This window comes from Citrus clementina, unplaced genomic scaffold (assembly GCF_000493195.1).
Source record: "Citrus clementina cultivar Clemenules unplaced genomic scaffold, Citrus_clementina_v1.0 scaffold_5, whole genome shotgun sequence".
Classification (NCBI taxonomy): domain Eukaryota; kingdom Viridiplantae; phylum Streptophyta; class Magnoliopsida; order Sapindales; family Rutaceae; genus Citrus; species Citrus x clementina.
In genome coordinates, this window is record NW_006262201.1 from 22,126,263 (window position 1) to 22,137,761 (window position 11,499).

Genomic DNA, 11,499 nt, shown 5'->3' on the forward strand with positions numbered 1-11,499 from the left:
GAGGCACTTATCACACTAGCATATTGGGCCCATCAGCACATTCACCATAAACCCATCGGTTTGTTAAATGTCAATAACTTTTATGATGGCTTTATTGCATTTCTTAACCATGCAATAAAAAACTATTTCATTCCTTCTAATGTGAAAAAAACTTTTTATTTGTGCTCACACTGCTAATGAGCTACTTGATCTGTTACAAGCTTATAAACCGGAGCCAGACCCCTAGACCTTTGTGTTGGAGCATACAAATAATGATGGTAACAGTAGCCGCAGTAAGAAGTACAAATTAGATTTAACTCTCCGCTTGTAAATATTATTTTCTGTGTTGCACCATCCAGGTGATGTCTTCTAAACTCTACTTCTTTCCTTTCAAACATTGAGGACAATGTTTCGTTCTGGTTGGGGGGAGGGAATAGTCGACAATTGTGGAATTTTGGTTAAGTTTTTACTAATTTTTTGTTGTAGAAACTAACTGTTGCTAACTTTTTGTGTTGAAGATGGCTGAATATAGAGTATAGTGACTCTAGAAACGCATCTTCATCGTTTAAAAAAAAATTAAAAAAACTAAAAAAAAATTCAGACATTTTCTTTTTCTTTATTCTGTTTTTATGTTTATTTTTCTTCTTTTTAATTTCTCCTCTATAAATATACATTTTCCAACTTGTGAGTCGAAGATGGCTGAATATGGAGTGTAGTGCCTCTAGAAACGCATCTTCTTAAAAAAAAAAAATCATTTTCGTTTTCTATCATTTTACGTGTAACTTTTCTAATTAGTTTTTATGCATCATTTTCACATTTCTGCATGCATATTTTTCTTTCATGTTTAGAATAGGTTGGGGGGTAGAATGTTGTTTAAAAAAAAATTGTGTGATTTGTTTTAACATTGGATGACATGATTAATTTCAAATTTTAGTATTTGTATTATCTTTGGTCTTAAGTGATGTTACGCTATGTTTGCTACTTTACATGTTGATGTCGGAGACAAATATGAGTTGCTTGAAGGAATAAATATGTCATAAATAAGTGCCAAGTGAGTTGTTGAGCCTATCATTTTCTTGGAGAGTAACCCTTTTGCCTATTCTCTATACAGCTTAGCAGTTTATTATTTTATACACGATCTCTAGATTTCTTTTGAGTTAACCCTTAAAAAAATGGTAAAATGAAAAAAAGAAAAAAAATGTGTGTCGCTACATTGGGAGGCCCGTCTAACTAGTAGATATGGATAATTATTTAGAGCCCTAAAAGACGATGGAAAGGCCATCTTTGATCCGTTTAAGCCTTTCTAGCCATCCCTTTTATTAAATATCCATAGTTAACCCTTTTGAGCCTTTAAAAAAAAATATTTTCTTTGTCAACTTATCATCTTGACCCACTCCGATTTGGAGTATTACCCGATGTCTTATAAGTTCCATCACTTATTTATGTTTGAGAAAATGTAAATAATTATGTTGTTCAGTGAAGTTATGCCAAATAAAAGCAAAAAAAAAAACAACAAAAGTTGTTGTTTCAAAAGAATAAAAATAACAATAATAGGTGAAATCCACCTTGCAACTTCCAAAAAAATAAAAAATAAAAAAATTTCTCTGCATTTTTCTCAAACATACACTTTGTTTTCCTTATTTCCTTTCTTTGTTAGCCATATCCCTAGTCTACGTTACGTCCTAATAAAAGTCCTTCTTGATTTTAGGGAACTATAGTTTGAAGTAGAAGCTAGTTATATGAGCTAAAAAGATGTAATGGTGCATAATAAAAATAAATAAATAAATAAAAGAAAAAAAAAAGATAAATAAATTGGGTTGACTAGCATTTTTATTTGACTTGAGATCGTATTATTTCTAAGCTGAGGGCATATTTATTTCATCTTGGTGAGAGCATGTGATATCATTTCTTTATTATTTTCTCTCTCAATTACCATTCATTGAAGTGACTATTTTTATTGGTTTTAATTTTTTTGTGAGAGTTCACTACTTCTAGTAAGATTCTGGAGTTTCACATGTCATTCTTGAAAGTAGATATAACAAAGTCTACTGGGCTGATTCATGTGGATGGTTGATGTGGGTGTGATGTTGCTTTAGACTGGAGATAATGCTTATACTTTTATTTGATTGCTATCATTAATCTGATGGAATAAATACGAGTGTTTTTATTAAAAAAAATTATTTTGAATTTGAATTTTGTTTTCGCTTTATTTGTTAGGGACTAACAATAAGCTGGTGGAGGGTTGTGTTGAGTGTTAGAAAATGCATATTTATAAAGGAGAAAACCGTCATTTTACATTTTAAGTCTTACTAACAACCTTTACTTTTATGTATTTAACCTTGTGATTTAATTACATGTGTTTTATTTTAATTAAGTATTTTATGTATTTTAAGGGCATTATAGTCATTTCACAATAAAGGAGAGATCAGACGGTAAAACAGACATCACTTTTGAACTCAGGACGGTCGAAAACCTTAGGAGGAGTATAAAAAGAAAAATGACACTATTCACATGTACGGTACTATTCACGTATACGGTACTGTATACGTTACTGTTCACGACACTGTTCACATAGACGGACCGATTACGTGGCATTGACCGATGATGTGGCATTAACTGATGAGGTGTCACGATCCTGTTGGACTAAAATTCTTATGTATTGTTGATGGTGACATGGCAACATATCAGTGGACGAAAAATCTCGCGTACGGTACATGCATCACATAGGATTATTTTCAACCAAACCGCGTTACTGTTCAACCCGGGTCAAACCGTGTTACTGTTCATCCGCGTCAAACCGCATACTGTTGACTGATGACGTGGCGCAATCCTGAGCGTCCAAACTGTTTTTAATCCGATGGCCATGATTTACTCCATGTATCTATAAAAAGGGGGCCTCCCCCCCCTATTTTGATATCTCTGAATCCATTTTTGGGATCCATTTTCTGTAATTCCTTCTCCATCTTGTATTTTCTACATATTTTAATAAATTCTTATTTTACCCCTAGTTCAATTATGAGTGGCTAATTTTCTTTCAAACTTGGATTGAAGGTGAGGTCTCAACATGTGTCATGGGCTTTATTTGGTAAATTTATTTTCTCTTCCCCTCTAGTTTTTGTGGATGTTTTGACTTCTCGTCGACAAATAATATTAATCTTGTCTAGTACCGCCTTGGTTTCACCGGCCCTCTAGTACAAGGTTATTATTATTTGGCACGATAAGCCCTTAGCACCATATTGATTAGAGCGTGGTTCATGAGGTGTGCATTCCCCCCTCATGATTTAATTGGCATTAATACGGATTATTTAGCCCATGATGCATGTTGATACGGATCCAGATACCCAAGTACCTCATTTCAATAGATTTCGCTTCAATTTATTCTCGCCATTGCAATTCCAATTTTAGAATTTATTATCGCCATCTCAATTCCAATTTTAGGATAATTTAAATCACTTCCACCACAATTTCAACCACCCATTTACAAAATTAATTCTACATATAATTAAAATCCACCTCCTCGTGGGATCGACACTCGTCACCATTGATCTATACTACAATAGATTCGTGCGCTTGCGAGTACATTAAAATTTACACAACACTTATCACCCTCAAACAAGTGGTCAAGTTGAATTAGCAAATAGGGAGATAAAACAAATTTTAGAAAAGACAATTAATCCAATCCGTAAAGATTGGTCTCTTCGACTAATTGATGCACTTTGGGCATATCGTACTGCTTTTAAAACATCTTTAGAAATGTCACCCTATCGGCTTGTTTATGGAAAATCTTGCCACTTACCAATAGAACTTGAACATAAATCATTTTGGGCCATTAAAGCTTTTAATTCAAATCTTAATGATGCTGGCAATGTGCGTAAATTGTAAATAAATGAACTTGAGGAATTAAGGAATGATGTATATGATAATTCCAGAATTATTAAGGCAAGAACCAAATTTTTTCATGACAAAAGAATTTTTTGGAAAACATTTGAAATTGGTCAAAAAGTGTTGCTATATAATTCTCGTCTTCATTTATTTCCAGGGAAGTTAAAGTCAAAGTGGAATGGTCCATTTGTTGTAAAAAATGTGTATCCATATGGAGCCGTAGAAATTGAGAATCCAAAGGATGGTGTCACATTTAAAGTTAATGGCTAAAGATTGAAACCATATTTGGAATACCAACCACATGAAGCAGATACCGAAATCCATTTGAGTGACCCACCAAACTTTTGATTAAGCTTTTTCATTTTAACGAACGTTTTGTGAATTTGATTTATTGTTACTTTATCGTTTGAATTTTTTGATTTCTTTTTCTTTTTCCTTTTCCCTATGTCTTGAATGAGTGCATTGCATTGTTTTAATTATGTGTTGTTTGACAATTGTGATTTAGTTTACCAAATTTTTATACTTGTTATGAGTACCTCCATGAGAAATTTCCTTTTCGATCATCTTAAAACTCTTTTTCATGTAAAATTTCACCTGACGAAATTGTTCTGATTTTGTAAATTACATCTCATTTGGGATCTGCAACCACCAAAGTTAGTATCTCACGTTAAAGATCTAGAAAGACAACTCAAGGAAATAGAGGATGGTATTTATAATCTACAATTAGAACTGGATTCAATAAAAGGACGAAGGTGAGTTATATTCCTTGTGTGTTTTTGTTTTATTTTGTTGTTCTTTTTCACTTTTGATTTGATTCATTTTGTTTTGATTCACTCTCCCGTATAAATGGCGGATAACGGTACTCCATGACTTTTTAAATCGGTATTCTCAGTTTCCCATAATAACTGAAACCTCAATGTCAAGCATGGAAGCAATATAACAAAATTTGCATCAACATTTTCCTTCTCTCCCTCAAAATGCTCTTAAGAAGATTTACAATGCTCGTTGTGAACGACTGCATTTGTTAATGATCAATGAGATTCCTGCTGACATTCGCTGGTTAATTGAAGCAAAGGTCTGATTGGCAGGTGAGTTTTCTGATCCATTCATTTCCTACATGCCTGGTTTTGGTAAAAGTACATTTGCTAAGAAAATAAGAGTTAAGCGACTTAGCTCTGAATGTTCTCACTGTGTAAGACTTGCTTGCAAAAATCCACATTGTAAAGTTTTAGGAATGGTTTCTGTAAATCGTGAAGATAAAATCAAATTCGTTACGGATGGCATGAGTAAAGAATCGTTGGATGATATCTTATGATCTCTTAAGACGCATCCGAGCAGATATGTTCAACGTGAAATTCAAAATTTGTGGAAGCTGTTTCAAAAGGAAAGTGCATAATTTAGTCTTGGGAATTTGACTCTAAAAGACCTTGTTTGCCAGTTTATAAGAAAACTGGATAGGAAGCTGTTGTGCAAATTTTAATGTATTCGCAAGCGCACGAATCTATTGTAGTATAGACTAATGGTGACGAGTGTCGATCCCACGAGGAGGTGGATTTTAATTATGTAAAATTAATTTTGTGAATTGATGATTGGATCTGTGGTGGAAATGATTTGGAATATGCTAAAACTTAAATTAAAATGGTGATAATAAATTCTAAAATTGGACTTGCAATGGCGAGAATAAATTGAAGAGAAATCTATTGAAATGACGTACTTGGGTATTTGGATCCGTATCAACATGCATCATGGGCTAAATAATCCTTATTAATGCCAATTAAATCATGAGGGGGGAATCCACACCTCATGAACCACGCTCTAATCAATATGGTGCTAAGGGCTTATCGTGCCAAATAATAATAACCTTGTACTAGAGGGCTGGTGAAACTAAGGCAGTACTAGACAAGATTAGTATTATTTGTCGACGAGAAGTCAAAACATCCACAAAAACTAGAGGGGAAGAGAAAATAAATTTACCAAATTAAGCCCATGACACATGTTGAGACTTCACCTTTAACCCAAGCTTGAAAGAAAATTAGCCACTCATAATTGAACTAGGGGCAAAATGGGAATTTATTAAAATACGAAGAAAATACAAGATGGAGAGGGAATTACAGAAAATGGATCCCAAAAATGGATTCAGAGATATCAAATTAGGGGGGGAGGCCCCCTTTTTATAGATACATGGAGTAAATCATGGCCATCGGATTAAAAACAGTTTGGACGCTCAGGATTGCGCCACGTCATCAGTCAACAGTCCACGGTTTGACCACGCGGATGAACAGTAACACGGTTTGACCCGGATGAACAGTAACGCGGTTTGGTTGAAAATAATCCTGTGTGATGCATGCACCGTACGTGAGATTTTTCGTCCACTGATATGCTGCCACGTCACCATCAACAGTACATAAGAATTTTAGCCCAACAGGATCATGACACCTCATCAGTCAATGCCACATCATCGGTCAATGCCACGTCATCATCCGTCTATGTGAACAGTGTCGTGAACAGTAACGTATACAGTACCGTACACGTGAATACTACCGTACATGTGAATAGTGTCATTTTTCCTTTTATGCTCCTCTTAAGGTTTTTGACCGTCCTGAGTTCAAAAGTGATGTCCGTTTTTCCGTCTGATTTCTCCTTTATTGTGAAATGACTATAATGCCCCTAAAATACATAAAATACTTAATTAAAATAAAACACATGTAATTAAATCACAAGAAGGTTAAATAAATAAAAGTAAGGGTTGTTAATAAGACTTGAAATATAAAATGACGGTTTTCTCCTTTATAAATATGCATTTTCTAACACTCAACACACCCCCCAACCAGCTTATTGGTAGTCCCTAGCAAATGAAGCGAAAATAAAATTCAAATTCAAAATGAGTTTTTTTTTAAAAATTTAGAAACACTCGTGTTTATTCAATCAGATTAATGATAGCAATCAAATAAAAGTATAAGCATTATCTCCAGTCTAAAGTAACATCACACCCACATCAACCATCCACATGAATCAACCCAGTAGACTTTGTTATAGCTACTTTCAAGAATGACATGTCAAACCCCAAAATCTCACTGGAAGTAGTGACACTCTCACAAAGAAATTAAACCCAATAAAAATAGTCACTCCAATGAATGGTAATTGAGCGAAAATAATGAAGAAGTGATATCACATGCTCTCACCAAGATGAAATAAATATGCCCTCAGCTTAAAAATAATACGATCTCAAGTCAAATAAAAACTGTTAGTCAACCCAATTTATTTATTATTATTTTTTATTATTATTATGCATCACTACATTTTTTTAGCCCATATAACTAGCTTCTACTTCAGATTATAGTTCCCTAAAATCAGGAAGGACTTTTATTAGGATGTAACGTAGGCTAGGGACATGGTTAACAAAGAAAGGAAATAAGGAAAACAAAGTGTATGTTTGAGAAAAATGCAGAGAAATTTTTTTTTTTTTTGGAAGTTGCAAGGTGGATTTCACCTATTATTGTTATTTTTATTCTTTTGAAACAACAACTTTTGTTTTGTTGTTTTTTTTTTGCTTTCTTTTTTGTATAACTTCACTGAACAACATAATTATTTACATTTACATTTTGTTTTGGGAACTATAATATGAAGTAAAAGCTGGTAATATAGACTAAAAGATGTGGTGATACATAAAAATAAAAATAAATTTTGCTAGTAATTCATTGGTCTTGAGATCATTTTGTTTCTAAGTTGTGGGCATTATTTTTTTATCTTGGTGAGAGCGTGTGATATTGTTTTATTATTCTCTCAAATTTACCATTTTTTTAGAGTGACAAATTAATTTGGGGTATATCTTCTTTTGAGAGAGTCACTCTTAATTGTGAGATTTTAGGGTTTAATGTATCATTCTTAAAAGTGGCTTGATTAATATAGCTCTGATGATTGATCATTTTACAGGATTTTGCTGAACTGTTTTGAACGGGTGTGATTTTTTTTAGGCTGAAGATAATGCTTATACTTTTATTTGATTGTTGTCATTAATCTGATGAAGGAAGTAAACACAATTTTTCAAAAAAAAAAAGATTTTCAATTTGGTTTTGAAATTTTTCTAAATTTTTATCGCTTAAATTGCTAAGGCCTAGCAATAAGCTGGTTGGGGGGTGTGATTGACACTAAAAAGTATACATTTAATAAGGATAAAATTATTAGTTTTTCACTTATTGTGTCGATTAATGCGTTCATTATTTCTAAATTATTTTAATACTCCCCAAATATATTTTATGTAAAATTAATTCGTAATTTGTTAATTTTTATCTTGTAAATATTTTGCAGGAATAAAGATGGAATTGGAATTGAAAGCGGGAACAAAGAAGAACTACTGGAACAAAATTGAAGAGATGTAATAATAAAATAATAAATAAAAAAGAAAAAAAAGAACAAAAACATGTAGGCCTCCTGACCATCACACAATTCAATATATATATATATATATATATATATATAAAATAAAATAAAATATTAATATTAATAAAAGAAAAGAAAAGAAAACTATTCCCTTGCCTATAAAAGGCAAGGGGATGCAGGAGAGAGAATAGAAGTTGGAGCTGATTTTTCAAAAGCGGAGAGAGCTAATTTGAGAGCTGAAGTCGAGACTGAAGATTTTCTTTCTTTCTTTGTTTCTTTTATTTTTTTGTTTCCGTTTGTATCAATTTTCTTTGTAATATATTTCAAAAAGTTTATCAAATAAAAAGAGTGTTGTGTTTTCTTTTAATATGAGTAGCTAATTTTATTAAGCTGAGGTGAAGGGTGAAGCTCAATGTTTCAAACTATTAATTATTATTATTTTCTCAAATGAGTTTTTTAATTATTTTCTAATTATTTTTATATCATGTTATTTTATAAATCTCACTGGATTTTATGGTATTTTGACATAATGTCGACACATTAATATAGTGTGGCACATTAGGTACTTTATTCTATATTTATCCACATACATAGAATTAAATGATATAATAATTAATTGGTAAAAGTGAGGCAAAATATAAATGAGAGAGTATTAAAATTATAGTTTGAATACAAAGAGTGGATCCTAAACCTTATCTTATTTTTAAATTGATTTCAAATAATTTCTTTTCCCCACAATTAATTTTCTTAGTTTTACTAGATTTAAAACTCCTTGTGGTTCGACCCTGGTCTCACCGGGTTATATTATAACTAGACACTCTTATACTTGAGAGTAATACACTTTTGAATCGTGTAAAAAATCATGGGCTATATCACCAGTTTTCTTTTCAAAATATTAAATTCTATAAATATATTTTGCAATCCAAAATATATTGGGACTCTATAAATAAACACTTATGCACAACTTAGATTTCTTATATAAACACTTTAGTGAGTAATAATTTAATGATAAATTAATTAAAAAAATTATTAATTATTAATTCACCAAGATAGCATCACGTTCATAATAAAATTTTTCTTTTTTATGAAGTATAGAGATTGTATAATTAGAGAATATACTGATTCTTCAAATTATGTGAAACGATTTTGATATGATCTTAATTAAGTGAACCAATCACTTGATAATTCTTTAACTAAACGAAAGGCTTACAACATTGAATTAGTACAACAAAGAAAATCGTAAACATATTATATGTATTTAATTTGAAATTAGTTAATTATTAATTTGTGTCCTATAGAAAAATAAGATTTTTTTTCCAAAGCATACTTTTTTATTAATTTATCGAACTATTTAGTTACCACAATGACCCCCAGATCAAAATCAACAAAGATTATTATTTACTCGAAGTTATTATTTTATCAAGTATTAATTTAATAAAATTCTACCGTGTTTCTTGAACACTTATAATTGAGGGCTTGAGCAGTGTGAGACTACATACCTAGTGCCATATATTTCATTATTTCTTTATTATGGATGTATGAAAATTTGAATTGAATGTGGTACAATATTGTATATTATATTTTTGGAAAAAGACATTCTTTAAAAGATTGCACAACACTTTGTATAAAATTGTGTGTTTTAATAAAACAGAATTGTAAAACATTCATAAAATTTTAAAGATTAATCATTTACATCCCTATTTTGATTCTTGGGTTGAAAAATGTCGGCAAAACTAGTATCAGAGCCAAGTTTTAGATTCAGAATATAAAAATGGAAGAAATAGTTGTTTATTTTATAAATAATGGAGGATATAATTTAATGATAGATAGTAATACAATTAAGGATAGCATAACTAAATATAGACAATATTATTATTCAGAACAAAATATATTAGATGATAACAACTAGAACAATTGTATTTATCCGGAGAGCTCATGAAATTAGAATTGGAGAACTCATAATAATAAAGAATAGAAATTTCAAAATAGATCTTATTCTCCTATTCACAGTTAGGAGAGAGGTTTATAGAAATAATTTTTCTTGGAAATAATGGAATATTAATTATGTTGAGGATTATATAGATGAACTTGTGATTGATTATAATAGATTTTTAAATATTAAGCAAAGAGATTAATACAATTGGAATAAATAAAGGATCAGAAGTGAATACTATCCTTCTAGCAACATTCTGATAGGATACAAAGATTTAATTATATATAAGCTTTGTTATATACATAAAGGATTAGAAGAAAACAATATTTCTAAGGAATAAAAAATATTATATATCACAAATACTTGATAGAATATAATGAAATATTATACAGATGGTATTATGAATATATTACTAGAACCATTGATAATTTCACAAAATATAGAAACCAATAAATTTCCACCTTCTCGCTATAGGCATAGAGGATTTACTTATGAAAAATTTCAACCATTTGATTTGGTAAATGATTTTGATATGTAAGGAAGTAATAAGTTAAAATAGATTTCTCTATATTTATTAAATAAATTTGGAAATCCTAATTTAACCATAAATGATATAGAAGAAAGTGCAAATGAAATACTTGAAATTAAAAGCTTTAATACTGAAAATATAACACAAGTTAAAATGTTAAAAGATCAAATGAGTGAAGAATTTGATTCACTCAAACAATTATAAAAGACTTCAAAATTGAAGATTAAGATAGATTGACATAAGAAATCATTAATGTCATGAACAAAAATTCAATTGAAGATAAATTAAATAAGATAGCAATTCAATTACATAAAATTGGAAAAATCGTTGAACAACTTGGTAATAAGTTTGCAATAAGTATAAATGGAAAATTAAAAAAGGATTGAAGTACAAAAGATTAGTAACAATATGGAAGAATTACTCAATGGTAATTCAAGAACAAAATAAAATTTTACAAGATACCATAATCTAGCACAATGAAAAGAAAAATAAAGAAATGCTAGCAATATCATGATCAATATTTAACAAAGTAAATGAAGATAAAAAATTAGTAAGTTTAAGGATGCTAAGCAAAAATGTAGACAATGGATTAAAAGAATTATCTAATCCAGAAATATTCGAGGAAGAATATGAAGAGGAAGAAGATGTATTTATTAATTTATAAGATATTGAAAATAGACTAGAACTTCTAAAATGAATGAATCAAAGCCAAGAGACTTTGAACAAGGAGAATTTAGTAATAGAGCTTCTTAAGCTAGGGAACAAATACCACCTCATGAAAGACTACAAGGTCAAT